Source organism: Camellia sinensis, chromosome 2 (genome assembly GCF_055761805.1).
Source record: "Camellia sinensis isolate YWXY chromosome 2, ASM5576180v1, whole genome shotgun sequence".
In the NCBI taxonomy this organism is placed as follows: domain Eukaryota; kingdom Viridiplantae; phylum Streptophyta; class Magnoliopsida; order Ericales; family Theaceae; genus Camellia; species Camellia sinensis.
The window spans coordinates 114,470,748-114,494,291 of NC_138962.1; the positions used below are offsets into that span (position 1 = coordinate 114,470,748).

General features: G+C 34.4%; 1 long non-coding RNA gene across 1 annotated transcript; it reads left to right on the forward strand.

The window, feature by feature from the left end:
- The first annotated feature begins 385 nt into the window (after positions 1–385).
- LOC114302302 (uncharacterized) lies at positions 386–5,906 on the forward strand. The gene is made up of 5 exons (XR_014361553.1): positions 386–615; positions 2,040–2,106; positions 2,788–2,837; positions 4,664–4,944; positions 5,616–5,906. It is a non-coding gene; the product is annotated as an uncharacterized LOC114302302 (long non-coding RNA).
- Positions 5,907–23,544: the final 17,638 nt, after the last annotated feature.

Sequence of the window (23,544 nt, forward strand, 5' to 3'; positions counted from 1 at the left end):
GGCAACCAAAAAAAATTTTAGTCGCCGTATATTAAGTTTTGGCTACTAAAATCATTTTGTCGCCGAAAGAAAAATAAAAAATTAATTTTTTACCTTTAGTGACCAAAATTTTGGTCGCCAAAAGTTTATTCTCAGCGACAAAAAAGAATCTTAGTTACTGTATGTTGAGTTTTGGCTACTAAACCATTTAGTCGCCGAATGAAAAATAAAAAAAAATTTGTTTACCTTTGGCGACCAAAATTTTAGTCGCCAAATGCTTATTTTCAGCGACAAAAAAAAAATTTAGTCGCCAAGAAAGAATTTTATTGTTATTTGGCGACCAAAAATATATTTAGCTGCTAAAAGTTGTAATATTTGTTTTAGAGGGAAACAAATTATTTTTGGTGCCTGATCTATTTACACTCTGTTCTGTCTCTCACACACACAGACACACGATATACACTTCTGTGTCAAACACTAGCAAACCTCACCCACACCATCCTAACGCACCATCCCTACTAACAGTTACCATTGAACTTCCACCACCGACCATCACTGCTCTCGCTACCGCCGCTGACCATCGCGGCTCTCGCCACCGTCGCTCACCATCGCAGCCCCCCTCCCAGCCACATTCAGGTCTCTCCCTCTCTCTCTCTCTCTCTCTCTCTCTATCTCTCTTCCTCTATTTCCCTATTTCACCATCTTGGATCTAGGGTTTTATTTTATTTTTGATGCTGTAGGATTTTGATAAAATCATTTTAGGGTTTTACTCTTTTTCTACATTTGAAGCACATATGAGGTCCAAGTTGTGTTTAATTCCAAACTTTTGTTGCTCTATTTAAGCAATCTATTGCTCTATTTAAGCAATCAGGGGCGGGGAAAAGTTTCACATAATTTGATTACCACAGATTATCTTAAACATTTCTGAAAAAATAAAAGGCAATAATTTTTTTGTAATCTGATGTGCAATGAAAGGCTTTGTATTGATCATCTGAATCAAATTCATCTCTTTGTATACAGTATTCTAGTTCATTGTGAATGGATTACCTCCAATTTCATAGTAATTACCCAACTGAAAGGAATGTTGAATTGGATTTACCTCTCTTGTTTGCCAGACATTCCATTTAAGCAATTTGGAAGGTATGGACTTCCTGGATACATTTCTTTCCATGAATGCAGATTCCAGATATGTTGGCTTGAATTGTTAATTTTGGTGATGTTCATATTTTACATTTATATGTCATGTATGCCTTGATTGTCTTCGCAAGGAACAATTATTATTACACTTCTGATTAAAGTTGTTCGAGTTGTTCATTTGGCTGTTAAATGCCATCATGCCTTCCTCATGCAAGTTGCGCAATGCTGTCAACTTTCCTTCATTCTCTAACATAAGATTATTGGATAGGGTGTTTGAATCATGGATGAGTGATGAGGGTTTTCTTTCTCTTTCTTTTCTTTTCTCTTTGTTATATCTTGTGTATTTTTTATTTTATTTTTTTTCTAAAAAATTGAAGTCATTTTAGAAAATAAATGCTTCCATTGAATTAATGTTGCATCCATGCAAATGATGCAAATGTGGGCTTTTTGGTGGCTGCATCAAATCATTTTAGATATGCCATTGTTTAATCTGAAAGAATATGGTATTGCTTCTTTTCATTTTTCCTACATATGTCAAGTCCCCGAAAAGTTTGGAATTAATGCTAATCATGAGTGCTTCTGGTTATTCTCCAACATCAATGTGTTGTATATTAGTTGTACTAGATAAACCTGCTGTTGTTGTGAATATTCTGTTTTTTTGTTTTACACATTATTTGAGTACATGTGAGCTCAAGTTAATTGTTACTGTGACCACAATAATATACTGTACTGCTTCTAAACTGAACATTCATACTGTATATCTAAATATGATGAATGTTGTCCTAATTGAATTCTACAACACTAAAATGCTTTAGTTTCTTTTTGAGTTTGTCCAAATACATCTAAGTTCATGTTATATCAATAGTGTTTTAATTGGCGGCAATGCAAGACAACTTTATCTCTATTTTCATCCTTTTTCACAGTGGACAAGTTAAAATCCATGACTTCTCCAGGGTTCTGAGGTTGAAGGCTTGCAACCTTTCTAAAACGGTCAGTTACTCTTTTATTTTTTTATTTTTTTTATTATTTTTTTATGGGTAAAAGGAAAAGGCAATATTGTATTACTATGCCCTGACTTCAATAGGTCTTTTTAAAAAATCTATCTTCTTTTTTTTTCCTTTTTTTTCTTTTTTGTAAAAAAAAGCTTTTTTAAAAAAGCAAAGTTTGTGAGGAAAGGTGGAATGTCTAATGATTCATTGTGATAGATAGTTCTCGTTCATCCATTGGAGATATGATTTCTAATGTATAATAGTCAGAAGGTATGATTTCTAATGCATAATACTCTATTGGGTCATTCACTTGTTGCTCTAATTCTAGCTTCCCATTAATGGCTTTTATCAATATTTTTGGTTTCTATTTCTCTGCTTCTACTTTGAGTTCACTCTGTTTCTTTGGCCCCCCATGAATTGTTGGTTTGGGAAGTTATGGCTTTTCCATTTGGATTCTTATAATAAAGGATTTGTTTGTTTGTTTGCTTGTACTTTGTCATGTACTGTTACTTTCAAACTGCATTTAGTAGTTTAAATTTTGTGAGATGGAAAATCTATGCTAGAAAAGTGAAATAGAGTTGCAGTTGCAAGAGTGATGAAGCATTAATTATGCTGTCATTGTATTTATTTGTATGAAGATATGATATTAATTATGCTGCCTTCTTGTTTCTTTCTATGATAGTGGATTGGAATTGGGCCCTCACAAAATGATGGTGGGAACTGCTATTAGTGGTAAGGCTTTAAGGTGTGGATTATGGGATAGGTATGTTATCTACGTTTTTAATGAGGAAAAGATATCGGTGTTGTTTGTATGGCTGTGGGTGTGCATTTATGGCTTTGATTTTGACTCAAATGGTTGCTATATTGGATTGGTTTACATACTCCCCACAGTGAAAATTTTTCCATTGAAAAGCCTTTTGCTAGTTAATTAGTTTATTTGGTTGGTTAATTATCTTTTTTTCTCCCTAGTTTGACACGAATTTACTTAATTAGCTTGTCATATGAATTGAATTTGCATGTATTTTAAATAGGATATGAAAATGTATTGGCGGGTAATTGTCTGTCTCACACAATGTCGAATACGTCCTAAACGTAGTCGAAAAAGGGCGTTTTGGGGGCGAAAAATCAAAACAGCCCCCGAACCACCGTGCGGCTCAGATGAGCAGTTCCCCCATGACAAATAGGACTTGGGAGAAGTGACGGAACGTAATCCGGACCCGTAGGTTGGGAGTTAGAGCCGAATACGCTCTAAACTTAGCCGAAAAAGGGCATTTCGGGGGCAAAAATTGAAAACAGCCCCCGAACCGCCGTCTGGCCGACACGACACCTTTCCCATGCCAAATAGGACTTATGACAAATGACAGAATGTTATTCGGACCCGTAGGTTGGGATTTAGAGACGAATACGCCCAAAATTTAGTCGAAAAACGGCATTTCGGGGGTGAAAATTCAAAATAGCCCTTGATCCGCCGTGTGGCCAACACAAACAGCTTCTCCATGCCAAATATAACTTGTTACAACTGACGGAATTATATTTGGACCCATATGTTGCGATTTAGAGCTGAATACGCCCGAAACTTAGTTGAAAAAGGGCATTTCGGGAGCGAAAATTGAAAACAGGCCCCGAACCGCCGTGTGGCCGACACGAACACCTTTCCCATGCCAAATAGGACTTGTGACAAATGACGGAATGTTATCCCCTTCTCCATTTTAGCATTCTTATATGATCAATTAATAGTGAAATATTTCCTTCGTTTACATTTTTTTTTTTCTAATAACAAAATAAGAAACAAAGACAACTTTTGTTAGGGATTCCTGATAAGTGTTGAAACAACTTATGGTTCTTGTATGTTTCATAGTGTTTTTGTTAGTTTTGATGCATTTTTAATATGTTTTGATGCCAATGTTTTGCTTTAGTTTGTAGGCACATGGGTAAGGGTACTTGTTTTTCCATGATGGTAGAGTGGTTGTTAAGTGATTTTGTTATGTATACTTGGATTGGGGCAGGGACTCCCAACCCCACCCCAAACCGAGTTTGGGTTACAATCCTATTCCTGTTACCTGGCTCTAATCCAATTAATACCTTTGGAAGCTTGTCCCAGAAGGGACGGGTTCTTAACTGAAGGGTTAAATTGCCATCCCTATGGAAAAAAACTTTTCACTTGTTTTCATAATTTGATGATAGCCTATAGACCAACATTTCTTAAGAACACATGTTTTATTCTAACTTAGTGTGATGGATGTAGGGGCAAGTTATAGATGGATTTGCTCCAACCATACCCCAACTTCGTTTGGCATGATTTTGCCTCTATCAGATTTTACTTTACTTTTATTTTCTTAAACTGTAAAACTATGGATATATGCTATAACTTTAATTCATTTAATCTTTATTTGTTTTAGCCTTTTACTTCAAAGAGCAGGATTTGATATTCCATATTTGGGATATCATCTTTTGCATTTGGCTCTGAAGCATTATTTTGGTAATTGTTTATTAATTCAATGTCATGTCTCTATATGATTCTTCATTAACTCCTTTTAACATTTTTGTTTCTGTTTAAGGGGATCGCATGATGGATTACATAAACCTAGATGATAGATCAATTGGTATGTTCTGGGTTGTGTCTTACACCATGGCACAACCTGCTTGTGAAATAGTGATGAATTGGTTGACCTCTACTGGAGTTCAAGAGTTGTTACCTGGATCAAACTTATAGTCAACTAAGAGGCTAATGGTGATGCGGGAAGTTAGCCCATTGCCAATTTCATTGTTATCAGGCTTTTCAATCAACTTGTGTCTGAAACTGGCTTATCAGATGGAAGAATCTATGTTTTTAGGACAGGTGCTAGATATCTTCTAGTTTATTATCTTGCTTGTGGTTGACTTAGTATCTGGTGATAAGAACTTATATTATATTTATTTCTATATAAATCTGTAGATTGTATATGTGGATAAACAAAGTGTTTATGTTTTGCAAATTCACATGCATCCCAGACAAAACTGTTCCTATGGCAATGTTTAACTGAGTTAGGAAATAGCTTCTCTAAAACACCAAAGGAAAGGTAGCCCAAACGCCGATGCCACTGGTGTAATTGACGTAATGTTGAACTAGTTTCTGAACAAAATAGAGTCACTGAACGTAAGAATCATTATCTTCTTGAGTTAGCTCGATTTTTCTTGTTTACCCTGAATATCCCTAAATCCTTTTGGAGTGAGACATTTCTTACTTTTTCCTATCTTATTAATCATATGCATCTAGTACTGGTTAGGTAAATGTCATGATTATATTAATGAAAAAGTCTAGTCCAAGAATTGACAAAGAAAAAGCTCTTTATAATATCTTCCTAGCATAAGTATTTTTGTTAAATGTTTTATCAAGCTCAAGTTCAATTTTTTTATCAAGCTCCCTCGATGGCACATATAAGGTTACTTAATTATGTTAAATGTTTCATAATAATATCTTCCTAGCAAGAGTATTTTTGTTTCTCGAAATGACTTATTTTCGTATTGTAGGTATGGGACCTTGTTACTGGAAGACTTTTACAAACTCGAGCTTTTCCACTACCAATTACTGTAATAGTTGTTGATCCAACAGAGATGAAGTTATTTTCTGGTGGTATAGATTACTAGTGGATATTTCTTTTTTGTATACGGAGGACATCATTTTTGTATGATTATCTGTTTGTATGGAATTATTATTTTGGGTTGGATTATATTTGGTTTGTATAGAATTTGATGTTACAAGACCAAATTTTTGGATGGTTGAAAGTGAAATAGAAATAGACATATGTATTGTTTTGTTTATATACAGGGTGCAGGTTGCACGAAATAAATACAGGTTGTGCAGAAATTAATGATAATAAAAATAAAAACAATAACACTAAATAAGGTTTTTGGTGACTAAATGTTTAGTAGCCAAAAAAACAAAATAAAACTTGTTGGCTACTAAAAATTTAGTAGCCAAAAATAACCAAAGATTTTTTTGCGACTAAAAATTTAGTAGTAAAAAATATATGAGACTTTAGGTGACTAAATAGTTTAGTAGCTAAAAAAAATATGAAAATTAATTTTTTTTGGCGACTAAATATTTAGTAGCTAATAATAAATGATACTTTGGGCGACTAAAAGTTTTAGTCGCTAAAAATGAAAATTCATTTTGTTTGAATACTTTTGACGACTAAATATTTAGTCGCCAATTTATGACTTTTGGCAACTAAAAAATATTTAGTCGCCAATACCTCATACTTTTCCCTACTAAAACATTAGTAGCCATTTATAGGACTTTCGGCGACTAAATTTTTTTTAGTCGCCAAAACCTTCCCCGGCCGTTTTCCTGCAACAAATCTAGCGACCAAAATATTTAGTCGGGAAAAGTCTACGGCGACTAAAAACCTTACTTTTGGCGACTAAAACTTTAGTCACCAAAAGTGCATTTTCTTGTAGTGTACAAATGTATCATCCATTTGGGGAACATCAATTTCATGCTTTTATGTATATTAATATTAATAAATTTAAAATAAGAGCAAAATAAAAAAATTCTTGTTATTTTAATTTTTTTATCTTTTTAAAAATAATTAATATTTAAAGATAATAAAAAATAAAATAAGAAATTAATATTTTAAAATGGAAAGGAATAAAATTTATAATCTTCATAATTAACAACAGATCCATCGAGGGTACATATACCACTATATAGGTTTATTTTAGAAAATTCATTAAAAGTTAATTTTTTTTACTTTTTAATTTTTTTAATTATATTATTTCTCTGTTTTATTATAAAAAATTAAAAAATTAATTTTTAACCTATTTGTGTTATAATCAGCGTACAAAGAGATACATGGTAAAATCCTATTAAATACTAATTTCTGTCTATATATATATATATATATCAAAAATGTTTGGGGTCCATTTGGAGATGACCCCATCCTCCCAAAGTGATCCTGGCTCTCCATGTATGTGTGGAGCCCACTCATATATATATGGATTCTACATTATGAGTGGTTCAGATTTGTAGGATATTGTGAGAGTGGGACCCACTCAATCATTGCTCATATGTATATCCATTAAAAAAATGCCAGAGGCACTGGTGATTGCATCCTCTGAGAGTAGCAAATTTCATCTTTAATATACACACACTCTACACAACATAGACCCCAAAAAACAAAAAAAAAAAAAAAACAAAAAACAAAAAAAAAAAATTGAAAAGTCAGGAGAGGCACGTCCTCGCCCCCATGTCCCTCCGCCCTGGGGACAGGTGGCTTGCTTCTTTCTTGTCCAACTCACTGCCTTCCATTCAGGCCCGACCCTGAGATTTTCGGGGTCCAAAACCAATAATCAACTAATAAATATCACTAAATCATTTGGGGCCCTTCACATATTTATTTTTTTTCATTCAACGAAATTTTTTTTGAAAGTAAAGGACAAAAGATTTGTATCAAAATTACAAAAAATACTTAGCATTACATTACAATTAATAAATATTAGTTGATCCTCGCTCTTCTTGCATTTTTAGAAGCAAATAAATCAATCATACTTGCTCTAATTCTCGAGAAATTCGTTAGTGCTCTATTGTGCCACTTCTCTCAAATTTCTGAGAAAATTGAATTAAGAGTTAGGGTTAGGAATTAGATAGGGAGAGAGAATGGGCCCTTCTAATGGACATTTTAATTTTTTAATGGTTAATTTATTTTAAGTTAGTTTGGATTTTTTTTTTTTTTTTTTGAACTTAACATATCTAATATATTATACTAAACTATAATAGGAGGGGCCCCTTTATGATCTATTTTAAGGGGTCATAAGTCATGACCTGTGGTGGGTCTATGCCCAGGGCAGCCCTGCTTTCATTCTATCTTGTAGTCATACTGAGGAAAAATAAAATATTTTGCATACCAACCACCAACAACCTCCTACAGCCACCTTTTATTTTACCTTTAATCTTTCTCAAGTCAATGGTTTTCTTGGTATATGGGCTGACTCGAAATCAAACCTAGGCCCCATAAATTGGCATAAAGATCCTCTAGAGTATTATTCCTAGAGTCATCTCCTACAGTGAAACACAAGGAGCCGACACGTGGCCCACTTACCAAACCAAGGGTTAAGATATAAAATCACCAAAACGATGTCGTTTTGATGAGTAATTTGAAAAAAAAATAAAGTAATAAAAAATTCAAATTTCTTTTGTTGTTGGGTTTCACTTCCATCACCGAGAGAGAGAGAGAGAGAGAGAGAGAGAGAAGAACAACAAAACAAAAACAGAGTGAGAAAGGGACTTGGATTCTCTGCCAGCACCGTCGGATTCCTCTCTCTCAACCGCCGGAGCCATCTCCGGCTTGTTTTTCTTCCACTAACCGCCACCCCTCCTTCCTCCACCAAAAAATCTTCAACTTCAAACCTTCTCTTAATTACACACCACCAGTTTGGTTCAATCCTTTTAAAACATTGATTTCTGACTGTTTTCAACAATTGAAAATGAAAACTTTGTGAAATACCCAAATCAAATTTTTGAACATTCCAAGTATATCATTCACAAACCCAGAAAAATAAAATAACACGAAAGAAAAGAAAATTTGTCAAATATAAACTATTTCTTAGTGGGTATCTAAGAAACATAAATTTTACAGATCCTGAAACATTCAAAACCTCTATAGGTTTTATATACCTTGATGCTGAGAGAGCTTTTTTGGAAGCAAACCCATATGAATTTATGAGGAAATGGACTCTAAATGAGTGTTGATTTGAAAGTTTTTGATGGGTTTGGTTGATAATGACAAAGAAAATCGATGAATTGGTGATGCTGAGGTTAATCTAAGAACATCAATTGAAGTTACTTCTCAGTCCCTTTTCTCTCATGTTCGATCTGTAAAAACGAAGAATTTTTTTGTTCCACCAACTGTAACATCTCCTTCTCTCTCTCTTCTTGTCTTTCTCTCACTCTATGTTTGTTTTGTTGTTCTTGTCTCAAGTCCCTTCCTTCTTTCTGCTATATCACAAAAGGCACCATTGCTTCAAGGGGAGGACAATGAAAGGAGGAAGAGAGAAGCAATGTGGACGGCAGACGGTGAGGACGAAGGAGGCGACGAATCGTTGAGAATGGGCGGGCGACGACTGGGAGAGCTCCAGCGAGGGAGGCTATGCCGAAGTGGGGTTAGGTTTAGGAAATGGGTTGGTGATAGAAGTGAAACCCAGAACAAACAAAAGAAATTTGAATTATTTATTTTATTTTATTTTCAAATTACTCACCAAAACAGTGTTGTTTTGGTGAGTTTAAATCCCAACCCTTAATTTGGTGAGTGGTCACGTGTCGGCTCCTTATCTTTCACTGCAAGAGATGACTCTAGAGATAATACTCTAGAGGATCTTTACGCCATAAATTGACCCAAACTCAAATCCTTTTTCATGGGCCCCTTGTGCCACATGGAAGCCTCCTATTTGACTGTGCCAATATGGTACAACCAGGAATGTTTTTTAGTGACCAAATTTTTAGGGGCCAAAGATTAAAGAGTCTGGATCCTCTGTCGTGTTTCTCTGCAGCCGTCCCTGCGGCGCCCCAAAACGACGTCGTTTTAGGGCAAAATTTCAAAAAAAAATGACGCAAAAACACAGAATCAGAAGAGGGAGGGGAGGAAGAAGAAAACAAGGGAAGAGAGAGAGAGAGAGAGAGAGAGAGAGAGAGGAGAAGAACACAAAGTGGGTTTGAAACACAGCTTCTCTTTCACTTCATCATTTGTGTTTTTTTTTTTTTTGAAACACACAAAGTGGGTTCATTCATGAAGGTTTTTTTTTTTTTTGGGATATATACATATATTTGAAAACAAAGTGGGTTTGAAAACTTCAAGATCAAACTCATGAAGTTTTCGAAGTGGGTTTGAAAGGAAAACAATTTCAAATTTCAAAGATCAGATTCATATAAAATTTCAAACTCATATCAATATTTGAAAACAATTTCATATACATATATATATATATATATTAATTTTTTTTTCCTCCCTCCCTCTTCAAAATCTGAGTTTCCCCTCTTTCTAGATGAACATAGAGTGAGGAGAGAGAGAGAGAAAGAAGAAGAAAATAAACATACAGAGGCACTAACAGAAAATAATTGACGAAAAAACCATGAAAAAAAATAAATAAGAAAAAACCATGGTTTTCTTCTTTTGAAAACAATTTCATATACATATATATATATATATATATACATATTGATTGAGACCTCCTTTCGATCTGAATCTCTCAGATCTGGTTCAACATTACAAGTGGTGGAGGCTGGCAGGGGAGAAGATCTGGATGGTGGTGATGTAGCGGAGGTTGCGCCAGAGATCGCCATAGGGGTTGAATCCGATGGTGGTGTCGTTGTAGCCCAGGTGCTTGCTTAAGGCTACTTTCCACTCTCTCTCTCTCTCCCCCGTGCTTTCTCCTTCTCCCTCTCCCTCTCCCTCTTCTGATTCTGTGTTTTTGCATCATTTTTTTTTTTTTGAAATTTTACCCCAAAACGATGTCGTTTTGGGGCGCCGCAGGGACAACCGCAGAGAAACACGACAGAGGATTCGGACTCAAGATTAAAAGCGAAATTATGATAGTTATTTGACCACTAAATTTTTTTTAGTTGAAAAAAATTAATATACTTTGACAAACAATATTTAGTAGCTTAAAACCTAAACTAAAGGTGACCAATAGTTTTTTTTGTCACCTATTGTAGTACTTTTGACGACTAACCTTTTTTTAGTCTACAAAAATTGCAATACCACGACTAAAAAATATTTAGTAGTCTAAATCCTAAACTAACACTAACCAATCGTCCTTTTAATTGTGGAATTTTTGACGATTAATTTTTTTTAATCAACAAATTTAATCACTAAAAATATAATTTATTTTAGTGAATATACACATGTTATTGTCAAGAAAAACGCCTATATCAAATCCTTTTTCATCTTTAGATTGTTACTCCAACTTTGTTGTCTTTAGTGGTAAGTCTTTTTCCTGAAGGCCATAGTTCACTCCATCCCCCCAATCCACCTCTTTCTTCTCCTCCTTTCTCTCTTTTCTTTTCTTTTTTCTTTTAAAAATAAAAAAAAAATTCCTTCTTCTCTTGTGCGAGAAGTAAACCAATGTTTGAAAAGTAAAATGTCAATAAATCCTAATAATTTAACTTAATTCTTATCATATCCTATTAAAAATAAGTTCTACTAAAATTGTAATTAAAAATAATTTTTTGTGACGATTTCTTACATACATCACTAAAACGTCACAAAAAATTAATAATTAGTGACTTTTTTGTCACGGTTTTTAAAAATTATCTATAAAACTTACAATTAGCGACATTTTTCTGTGATGAATTTTTCAAATTGTCATTGAAAATTAATAATTAGTAATATTTTTTAATAGTGTTTGATGAAAAATGTCATTGATTATTATAGGACCTATTAGACAATAAGTCCACTTATTAAAACCTACACATAAGTCTCTCAGGTTTAAAAACCCGAACCATTCATCAAACTAAAAAATGACCAGATCAAGCATCAATAATTTAACCATCAAGTCATTCAAAATTGAACTCTACATCATAATTACTTAATAAATATATTAAAATTTATACTTTAATAATAAAAAAATAAAATACATTCATTTAAACAAAATTTATAGTTTAGGATATATATGTTTATATTGACATTTTTTTTTCAAATATTAATTATACATATGTTTGAGAGATTTTTGAAAAGTATATACTGAGAGAATTTGGGACTGACAGACGTTTAGCTGAATGATTAAGGTTATCTCAAATGTTATCTAAAAGACACTGTTGAATCGGTCTAGCTAGATTCCTATTAAAGGTTTGAACTTGGCTCTGTCCTCATAGATGGGAAGAGTAAATCCTCCAAAATTCATTGTATTGCTATTTTCCATTATCTGCACAAAAATTAAATTGGTTATCTTCTTTGTTTAAATATATTTTTCTACTTAGCCAATCTGTTAACTTATTATCAATCCCCTTAATATGTTCAAATTCTACTTTATATTCTTATCCTACTATACAATCTAATAATTTTGCCCATCTTCTACTACTAAGTTTACGCTCATTAAGTTTATTGTGAAATTTGACTATAGCCTTGCAATCAATTCTGATTGTGAAAGGCTTGTGTAAAAATAATCTAAATTTATTTATTGCATATATTACCCCTAATATTTCAAAATCTAAACTAGTCATAGTTGTATCTTTTTCTTTAAATTTTTCAAAACTATATCTACAAATACGCACTTTATTCTTACTATCATATTTACTAGGTTTAGCTAATAATACTATTTCCCATCCTAATTGGCTTGCATCCGTTTCTACGACTATATACTTTCATTCTAATGGGACTTGTAAATCGGGTGGCTTCCTACAAATATCTTTAATTTTTCTTACCAAAGGTATATCTTGTTGGTTAAAATACTTTTGTCATGTGGGTGTGGTTTTGCTATATAACGATCCTATTATCTTACTTAGGTTAGGTATGTATATTCTTGCATAATTTAAAATTTTCAAAAATGATTGAAGTTGTATCTTCTAATTTATCTAGATAATCTAAAATTTTCTTCACTATATATGTCTGTAGTCTTATTTTTCCATCTCCTAACTTCATTCCTAAAAATTCGATATTTATGAGATTTATTTAAGACCATTTTTCTTTTACTAATTATGATTCCATTGTTTAAAAACTCTTCTAAGACTATACATAAATGATCTATATAACTATTTTATCTAGGCTAAATACTAATATATCATCTATGTATACCAATACAAACTTATATTTATTAAATATACTATCCATCTTACACTGAAATATAGAAGGTGCATTTTTAAGTCCAAAAGGTATGACTTGCCATTCATAGTGTCCTTGTGGGCAACAAAAGGATGTCTAATGTATGCTTTTCTTATCCATTTTTATTTGCCAAAATCTTAACTTGTAATCAATTTTACTGAATATTTTAGCTGTCTGTATTCTATTTATAAGCTGATCTTCATGTGGTATATTTTACTTATCATCTTCTGTATTATCATTTAACCTTTTATAATTTACAACCATTCGAGCTTTCCCCCTTTTTTTCTCTACATGATTTCCTACCACAAATGTAGCACTTCGATGAGGGCTATTATTGGGTCGAATTACTCCTAGATCTAATAATTCTTTTGATCTATATTCCAAATTCTTCTATATCTGTTAGTGTATAGTCTATTTGTGCTGATGTAATCTTGTAGTCTTTATTTTCTATATCTAAACTAGCTACAACTTTATTTCTTTCCCAATATTTCATGGGTTGTTCTCCTAAAATTTTTGTTGTTTTAGCTAATCTTATTATTTCATCTAAATCTTTTTATGTTCTTTTATACACTGGTTTTTGCTTCAGTTTTCCTATTTTTGCGAAAATTAATTTGAAATTAACAATTTGATTAAATTCTTCTAAGCTCCAAGAGTTGTTTTTTTCCAAAGCTTCTAATTTGAGATCTTCTACTTCTAAATCTTCTAGATAATTATTAGCTATCTCCTCACCTGGTATATACTTCTGGACTAACTCAGGAAAAATATTTCTACTAGGGAATAAAAGACTAGCAGGAACTAAATCTACTCCTATGGTACCACCACACTTTGCATGCAACTCTAATGAATGGGCGATTGTGCTAAGGGTATAAGTTGTGGGAGTATGCACTATTCATTTGAAAAAACTAACGCTAGTATAATGAACATGCCACCTTGTAGACTGAGTATAAAATTAAGTCCTAAGATGAAAGGATGGTTTTGCCAAGCATTCCCAATCCAAACCTGGGGTAAAGAGAACCATTCAATATGTTGAGTTTGAAATCCTATATGATGAAAACTAATTTGTGCTCCATTAATGCAATGTATATGTTTGTCTAGTGCCATCGGCTACGCTAACTAAAGTTGGGGTAACAAAAAGTGAACTCCATCCGGGTGGAACTATATGTTGTTCGATAAATGATTTACTAGCTCCTCTATCTATCATGGCATTTACGTATGAGTTGTTTCTCGAATTTGATTACACAAGATATCTCAACAAAACTTAATTTGGGTATGATAGGGTAATTAAATGGTAAATATACTTTGTCAGACTGTGCTTAAGAATGTTGACAAAAGGGTTGAGAATCAACTACGTTAACTAATTCTAAAGAGTGCATATGTTTCTCGACAAGTTTATCTTTTAAGAGGTATTTATTTTGAGATTGTTCTAACTATTGTTTAAGCTATTTATTTTCAAATGTTAAAAATTCAATGTCAAGGTTACTTGTATCTCTAATTCTGTAATTCTTAATCGTAATTCTCTATTTTCTAGACTATGATCTTCTCGCATCTCCTCTTTATTTTCTAGTGTTACTTTATGTGTCATTTTCAATTTTTCTAAACAAATTTTACAATAAGTTACACTACATAATATACGTTGAGTTCTTTTATTTTTAGCTAGAAACCAATTACAATAACTAAATCGAGTGATATCAACTCCTAGTCCAATTATAAAGTTATGCTGACATTCATTATCTGGATTGCATTTTTTTGTCATCATAAAAAAAACCATTATGGGAAGAGGGTATTCCTATTTTTCTTGGTTAAATTGTACTAAAAGATTATCTATATTAGTATCACTATCTGAACTCATAGCCTCTATTTGATATTCATAATCACTGACTATACTATATACTTTTGAGTCATCACTGTTTATACTCACTATATATTCTTCTAAATCTTCTATATTATGCAATCTTTCTTGTAACCCAAAAGGCATCCCAAGAGGAGAGGGTGAATTGGGTTTCTTAATAAATTGTCAACTTAAAATTTTAGCCCAAATAAATAAATAGATAAATAAATATACGGAACAATATATATGAGAGTAATAAAAACTAAAATAAGTAAAGGGAAGAGAAAGCAAACTTGGCAATTTATAGTGGCTCGGCTCAACTGGACCTATGTCCACTCCTCAAGTTCCTCCTTGAGAGTTCTCTACTATTTTCAATTAGTAACAACACCACTAGCTTCACGGGTACTAGTAAACCATTACAACAAGTGATCAATCCCAATCACTCCAGCCAAGTAATTTTATCTCAAAAGTCACTCACAAAAAATTATCACTCATTTTACAAGAATAATAATAAGGGATATAAAACCCTTTTACAATAAAAGCTCAAAATCTCAAAAGATTTTCTCTCAATAAAAATAGTTAATCACTGAAAGCACACAACACAATATTTGGGAACACTTCAATATCACAGAAATTTTCTCTTCAACATTTCTTATTTTTCTCCAACCAAAACACTTCTATACATACACAAAATACTAGCCATTGAGGTAGGATGTTCCTTGCTGGCGTTGGATCACGTGGACGCAAAGAAAACATGCTGCAGCTCAGGCAGCTCGCTAGATTCACGTGGAAAGAAAATCAAGCACAGCATGAGGGAGTTTGAAAATTTTGGCTAGGGTCACTTTCAATAAATAGTGATAGCAAAATTTCAACACAATTACGTAAAAAACAAAGGCTGCATAGTGCCTTACATAGTAACCTTTATATTAAAATATTTCTATGCACAGTAAAATCTTGTTTAAAATATTTGTACTTATAGTAAAATCTCTTTAAATAACATTTATAATAGATCTTTCTCTTCTATAATTTTTGTAATTGTTGTAGAGATACACTATAATAAAAATAACCTGCTACCCAATGTGGGTATATCAATTTTGTCAAAAGAAGACAACTCATCAAATTTGTCAAAAGATGACAACCCACCAATTTCACATATGTCAAAAGAATACAACCAATCAATATCAAATTTATAAAAAGATGACAACTCACCAATACCAAATTTGTCAAAAATAAATAGTGGTGAATCGGATTTTCCAAATCTGAATATTACAATTTTCAAAATATTTTGTAAGGTCAGATATAGCACAGTAACTTCCATTTAAATAATATTTATAACAAATACATCAAACAACATATATTTTAAACAAATAATATTTTGTGTCAAAGAATATAAAATATGTATATCAAAAAAAATAATTTATCAAATAATATTTTAGACATCATCAAAATTAAACCATATGATTAACATTTCTATTTGTTTATTAGTATTAGCCATACGTCTTTTTGGGAAATTTTTCATAAAATGATTAAGTTCTCCACATATAAAACAATTATATTTTTTATTACTAGTTTTCTAACATATCGTTGTTTACCTTTATCTTTGTCTTCCTTGGGTAGGCACTTGTAATTATTTATGTTAAAAGCTTTACTCTTTCTAATGAATTTTTATTTTTTCCAAGGTTTTCTATATTTATTCTTCCAATGCTTTTCTTTTTTATATTTTCCGTATATTTTGTATTTTCTTCTATTATATTTATCTTCATATTGTTGCGGAGTGTATAGTATGCTACTGTAGAAACCGTAATTTTGTTTTTTCAAATTGTATTTTGACTTCTATACATTTTCCTTTAAGCCTCCTAAACGTGAAAACTATTCTAGGTCCTATTCCTAAATCTCCTCTTATATTTACTTCTCATGTGGCTTTTCTCCTTAGTAAGGTTGTATAATAGATTGACCATTCTATTTCTCTTCCCTAATTCTCCAGGTAACTTTCTAAAATATTCATTCCCTATTTCTTCATCAAAACTTTTTCTTGTCTTGGCTACTATGGCTAGATATTCTTTACTAAAAGATACAATATATTTCCAACTCCCTAATGTTATCTGATCTAGTTCAGTTAATGTTATGCTTTGTGTATAATCATTTCTTCTAGAGGGGTCATATCCTATAAGCATTTCTTTTATAAAACTAGTAAAATTCCATGGCTTATCTCCTAATCCTTTAAGTTATCTAATGGTCTCCTCATGTTTTCCTTTAAAAGTTAAATATATATTGAAAGTTGAATCTCCTAAAAGTGTTTCCTTGTATTCCTACATATGATTTCCATCAAAGGGATTATTCATCCATACTTTTACTGCGTTTTTTTCCTATTTTTCTATCACCTTTTGCCATATCTGTGGGTTGAATTTAGCTAAGTCTAAAAGGGTTCCTTGGTTAGTAGCTGGTTGTAATTGTATGCTTATATATGGTTGTCTACGTTTTATATCAAACCTATACTATTTACTCTAGTCTGCTTTACTACGTCATGTATTGGTTAGTGGTTGTCTTCCTCCTACTTCATATTGCATTGGTTTTGTTGGAACAATTCATCTTGAATTCTTCAATTGATGGTCTTTTGGTCTTCGAAACTTGGCGATGATCTTGTCTATGTAGAATAGAAATTTGGTGCTTCAAGTCGCGTTACTTATGCTTTCCTAAAGACAATATTTGCACCCACCAAAAGGTGTGCAGGGGGTTACAGCAAATTTGCCTCCAGGATACAATAAAGCCTGATCTAAAGATCAAGTCTACCAACGTCTGCACTGACGACAGTAGATTAGAATACTCTTGATATAATCAAGAAAAACTAAGACACTGATAATCAAGTTTGCAGAATTTGATTACCAGTAGGAAAAATAGAAACTTGCTTAAGAAACTCTTGAACAAAAAATCTAAATCAAGAGGGAGAAAAAGAGAGAGAGAAAGAATTTGCAGGAATGCTTTCTAAATTTTGGTTGGATTGAAATGGCTGATTTCGCAGCCTATTTATAGGCCTTGATGCATCTAATAGAATGGTCATGTCCCGTGATCGTATCCGATTAGATTTGGCCGTTGGATCGACAATCTATTATGAAGATCATTCTCGCACTAAATAGATGCCTTGACTGATCATACCTGATCACGACAGGGTGCTATCTCATCCATACGATGGCGCGCATCTCCAATCAACGGCTATGATCAAACCGCTCCAGATCGGACGCGCAATTGTTCGATCAGTTGATTGACTCATCGCCAACGGATGCCATATCATTGCCACGTGGAGCTGACTGTATTCCACGTCACCCATGCCACGTTGGATCCACGTCATCGCTCCAATCTATCCGATGCAAATAGAAAAGTGCCCTCATGGTGCCTTGCGTCGATGCGTCCGTAAAAAGTGCACCATCAAACGCCACATAACCCATGCCACGGGCGCACACGTGCATGTGCGGTGTGAGTACATGCACACTAACTTTCACCTCACAATTCCATATTTAAAGGAATATTCCATGTAGCACTTGATTAATTGCTCCATGTTTTCCTCTCTTTCCAATGTGGGACAAAGTCCCCAAGCTTATTTCAAGCTTTCCAAAGAAAAACAAGGAAGGTTTTGAAAACACCCAAAACTAAACTATAAATTTTGAAAATCGTTTTGAAAATTCCCCAACAGGTTCTACTGGACATTTTACTATAGGTTGTGGATTGCTAGTTCCTGTGCTTTCTGTTGTTTGAGGGAATGTTTTAGTATTCATATAAAAGGTGTCTTCTATTTTAGACTGTTTAAGTGTTTTAAATATTTTACTAGGATGTATCTTATCTTCTAAAATATCATCTACATGTTCGGTATGAAATTCTTGATCTAAAAATGAAGTTGCTTCATCATGGGTATCTCCCCTAGCTATATATTCATAGTATCTGGTATCTAATATTTTATTTATATCCATTAGAGTAAAATTATCCAAGTCTATCTCATTGATATTATATATCTTATTTTGTGATATTATCTGGATTTTCTTCTAAAAATGAAATTCTTTATCTAAAAATGAAACAGCTTCATCATGGGTATCTCCCCTAGCTATATAATCTAGTATCTAGTATCTAATATTTTATTCATGTCCATTAGAGTAAAATTATCCAAGTCTATCTCACTGATATTATATATCTTATTTTGTGATACCGTTTTTTCTTATGTCATTACATAAAGCTAATTTATGCTACTATGATTATCTTGATTTTCTTCTTTATATATGTTACTGAATTCATTTTCTTCGAATCTTTCGGGGGCTACATATAAATATTGAGTAAATCTTACTGCATAGCTACTGTCTGCTTTTTGATATAGTAAGTTATCTTGAGAGGCTAACCTCTTTTGTCCTGAGAAATCTCCTAAATTCCAATCTAGGATTGCATTATCTTCTGAACTATATTTTTTAGTTGGAAGTGCCCTTATTCCTTTTGCTCCTAATAATTTAACTATCTGATCATTTGTAAGTCTATAATGGGTATTACTTTATGAGACCGCTAAGCCTAAAAACCCTATGCAAACTAATAAATTATTTTCTCCCTTTTTCGTTTTATATCCTCTACTTTTTACTCTTATTTTTATCTTCTTATGAAAGGTTGAGGTTGGTAAAAGAAAATCTGACGTGAAATAAACTATTCCTCATTTCGCATTCATGTCTAGTTCATAGCTTCCTAATATACTTTGTCCTATATCATTAAATCTATCATTATAAAGACATACAAAGACCATAGCTCCTAAAATTTCTATGGTTAAAGTCTTAACTCCTATTACAACTAGTCCTAAATGGGTCAGTTTCAAATGTTCATTTATAGCATAATTGTAGCTTTCTCTATTTATTAGATTTAGCTCTATTTTTTCATCTTCATAGGTTATGCTAATCATTCGTTTGCCATAGTGTTTAAATAAATATTGTTTCTTACGAATTTTTCCTAACTTATATACATACTTAGCTGGAATTAACTCTAATTTTTTCTTTTTAAGTTTCTCTATTTGGTTTTCTATATCTATGAACTCTTCTACCTTAATATCTTCATCTTCATTACGCTTTTTACTGCTACTTCCTTTTACTAGCTGTGAACATTTTTATTTTCTACAAGTTCTACAAACAGACTTTCGTATTGCTAATCCTGATGGTAATTTAAGCTTTTCAAAATATTTAGCTATATTTTCTTCGTTTATTTGAGAATGAACCTTTCTTGCTTGTCCTTCAACCTCTTTTCCTTTTTGATGTACTAATCTTTCTAAAGAAGCTATACGATTTTCCAAACTATGTAGTTTTTTGATAATTCCTCAAAATTTTCACACAACCTAATAAGAAATAAAATTTCTATATTATTTTGTCTTACAAATATTTTATCTGACTGATTTATTCCCTGATAGCTACTAATTCCCTCTGGGTTATTATGAAAATCTTCTGCTTGTTTTAAAATGGCCAAATAATCTCTATTAGTTTTCTTATCACTGCTTATAAATTACGATATTATTAGTTGCTCTAATTCTTCTAGCTTTTGTTTTAAACTATCTTGAATTTGATTGACCTGTTCAACTTGTCTAACTATTCTATTTATCTGGTTATGGGTTTTTTCTATTAATTGCTTAGATTCTAATTTTATTTGTTTAGGATATCTTATATTTATGGTTGAAATTAAGTTTTCTATTTCTAGCTTAGTAGGAACTTGTTCTAAATCTAATCTTTTCTATAGAATCGAGCTACACTGATCTTGGATATAATCTATGTTTTTTATCTTGCTCCTTAATTATGTTGCGCGTATTCCGAAGATGGTCTATAAACAAGTTAATGAGATTATTGATTTTATTTACGTCTGTGGAGAAGTGGTTTGGAAATACTCTTCGGATCCTAGGAGACGCTAGTGATCCTCAGCTAGTCACCTGAAAAGATACAAACACTCCGGTCGGGGGTGCCGGAATTAGCACCCCGACAGACAAGTTAGTTCAGACACTCAGGGTAGCTTCTTTACTAAGTTTTGTGAAGTGATTCTTACATACCTTTCTATAACCGTTGTTCCTGTATTTATACTTGTTCTTTTTTATCCTCGGGGCCAGGGCCTACTTTTCAATCATTGTCCTTTCTTTTATTCAGCCCTAAGGACTTACACTTATTCGGCACATATATTATATTCGACTCCCCACTCACGTAGGATATAGCCGATTAATATAAGTCTTCCAATGGTACGCACCATCTGATTTTTCCATGTATTCGGCCCCCACAATTGCCCGCCGAACTCCCCATTGACGGAAGTTAATCGGCGTGTTTGGTCTTGAATTGAAAAGGTTAAAATAGGTTAGGCGGCTTCGCGTACCCCAATATAGATGTCAGGATGTGCACACCTTTTCGTTCATCATTACGCTTTCCCGCCTCAATCGTGCATCTCGCATTTATTGTGATTTGAAATTTCAGTCCTTTCGAATTCACAGTTCATCGAGTATTCGAGACTCTTGGACCGCCAGCAGATATCCCTTCTCTAACTCGCATTCTCTACAACTCTTCTCCGTCTACCCTCGTCTCCCTTGCTCCTCGTAAGTCTTCTTCTCTTTTCTTTGCAATCTTACTTTTTGTTTATTATTTTCATTTTGGTGAACCCTTTATTCCCCGTGAAAATGGCCAAACACTTGAAAGACCTCCTTTCTGAGGGTCGTGTCTCCAGATTCTGGCGACATTTTTCCATCCCCGACGATGTTCATCTATCTCTACTGACGGACAACACTCTAGATATGGAGAGAGAGGATCAAAATTCAATCGTCTTTTCTCTCCTATCCATTGCAGAGGGCGGGGTCTGTTTTCCCCTACATCCATTCCTTAGGGTCGTCCTCCGCTGTTGGGGTCTGATTCCTTCTCAGCCCAACATGAACTTTTTTTGAATCATAATGGGGATCGTAGAGTTGAACCAGCGCCTCAGGATCGATCTTGGGATTCTGGCCATTCGGCACTGCTATGCTTTAGCCAAATCTTCCGGTCGGCTTGGGCGGTACTTTCTTAGGGCCAAGGATACTGACCATTATTTGGTAACCATGCTCGCCAGTTCTGGCAAGCGTGTGGATGACGTAATGGTCAATATCCGAGGGAACTGGGAATTTGGCGAAGGTAAGGATTGCCTAGACCCTATTCCCAGACAGAGGGGTGAACCAGGTTGCCGTGTGTCTCCTTGTGTTTATTGAACTTTTCTTTTACTCGGCTTTCCCCCTATGTCTAACCCTTTGCCTTTGCAGGTAGTAATTTGAAGAAGATTCTAGTTTCTACCGACGACGCGGTCCTTGCACAGGTTGCGACTGAACTAGGATACTTCGGCCGTCCAAACTTACAGAAACAAGGGAGAGCGGCCCACATACTTCTTCGATACGAGCCTACTTACACTACTTTTTCGACCGCTGACAATATTCCAATTCCATTCGGCGATCGACAGCTTGCGACTCTTATCTTCCCTAGCTTCAAGAGTCTCAAACAAGTTGGTCTCGAAGCCTCTAACTCGGGGCAAGACATCGAGCCGATGGTAGAGGTAGTCGCCGAACCAGACAGAGAGTTTGCTGAGGAGGCCGAAGAGGTTGACGAGGCCCTAAACTCGGCGTTTGAGGCAGCCAGACGTAGTCAGCCTACCTCGCCATCCACTTCGGGTCGGGCGGAGTTTTCTTTTGGAGATATTTTTGGAGGTTTGGGTGACTTACCCAGCGATTTTTTTGAAGGTATGGCTGGGAAAAGCCGAGCGTATGGCCGCCCAGAAAAAGGCCGAGGCCGCCCGTTTTGGACCTGCCATGGTTGAGTCGTCCGAACCCGTTATTGAAGAGCCAGCTAAGATTGTTGCGGCCGAAACGGCGAAAGAGGTTGAACAACCGGTCATTGATGAATGGTTGATTCCGGAAGAGTGGGGCAAAAAACGTAGTGCCAAGGAAGAGGCCGGTTCAGAAGATAATCTTGCCGACAAAAGGCCTCGCTTAGAAGAATCGGACATGGTTGTTCCTTTTATTGTTTAGCCAAAGATTAGAGACACGCCGATTCCTTCTGACACATCCATCATTACCAACCCGGCGGTAGCCTTGAGCCTAGCAGCGTCAGTCTCCCTACCAGTTGATAAGGCATCCTTTCATGCCGTGCCGGATTTGGGGGCCATAGTCCTATCTGCGCAGTCAGCCCTTTTGGTAGGTGAACTTTGACTTGTTTTGATTTTGGTTGCCTATGGCATCTAACGATCCCAACTCGTTTTGCAGACGGTCGGCAAGATCGCTGACTTGGGCCGCCACCTACACGATGCCCTTGAGAGGATTGACCGTTTGCAGTCAGAAGTGGTCGATCAAAAGAGCAGGGCCGAGTTTGAGATGATGAGGGCCGCTATGGAGACTGCGCGAGCCGAAGCCGATGTGGAAAGGGCTCGAGCTACCAATCAGCACCATTCTGATGTCGAAGATAGGGCGAACACAAGCAAAGAATCGCTTAGGCTAGCCGAGGAGGTGCTTAACAGGATGGAGATTGAGTTAGCAGAGTTGAAGGTGGCCAAGGAAAAGGTAGAATCTGAGGCTTTTGCCGCATTCAAAGCAGGAAAAGGCACCGCCTTCAAAGAATACGTAGATGAAGTCCCCAAGTTTGAGAATCGGGGGTTCAAAAACGGGTGGTTCAAGGCCCTTGATGCTGCTGGGGTTACATTGGCCTTGCCAATTCCTTATGAGCAGGTGGACGTTGAGCCACTTGAGTCTGACCCCGAGGATTAATCTGGGAGTCATTCAAATTTTACGAAATACTTTCCCTTTTAATGTATGTTTTTGTTT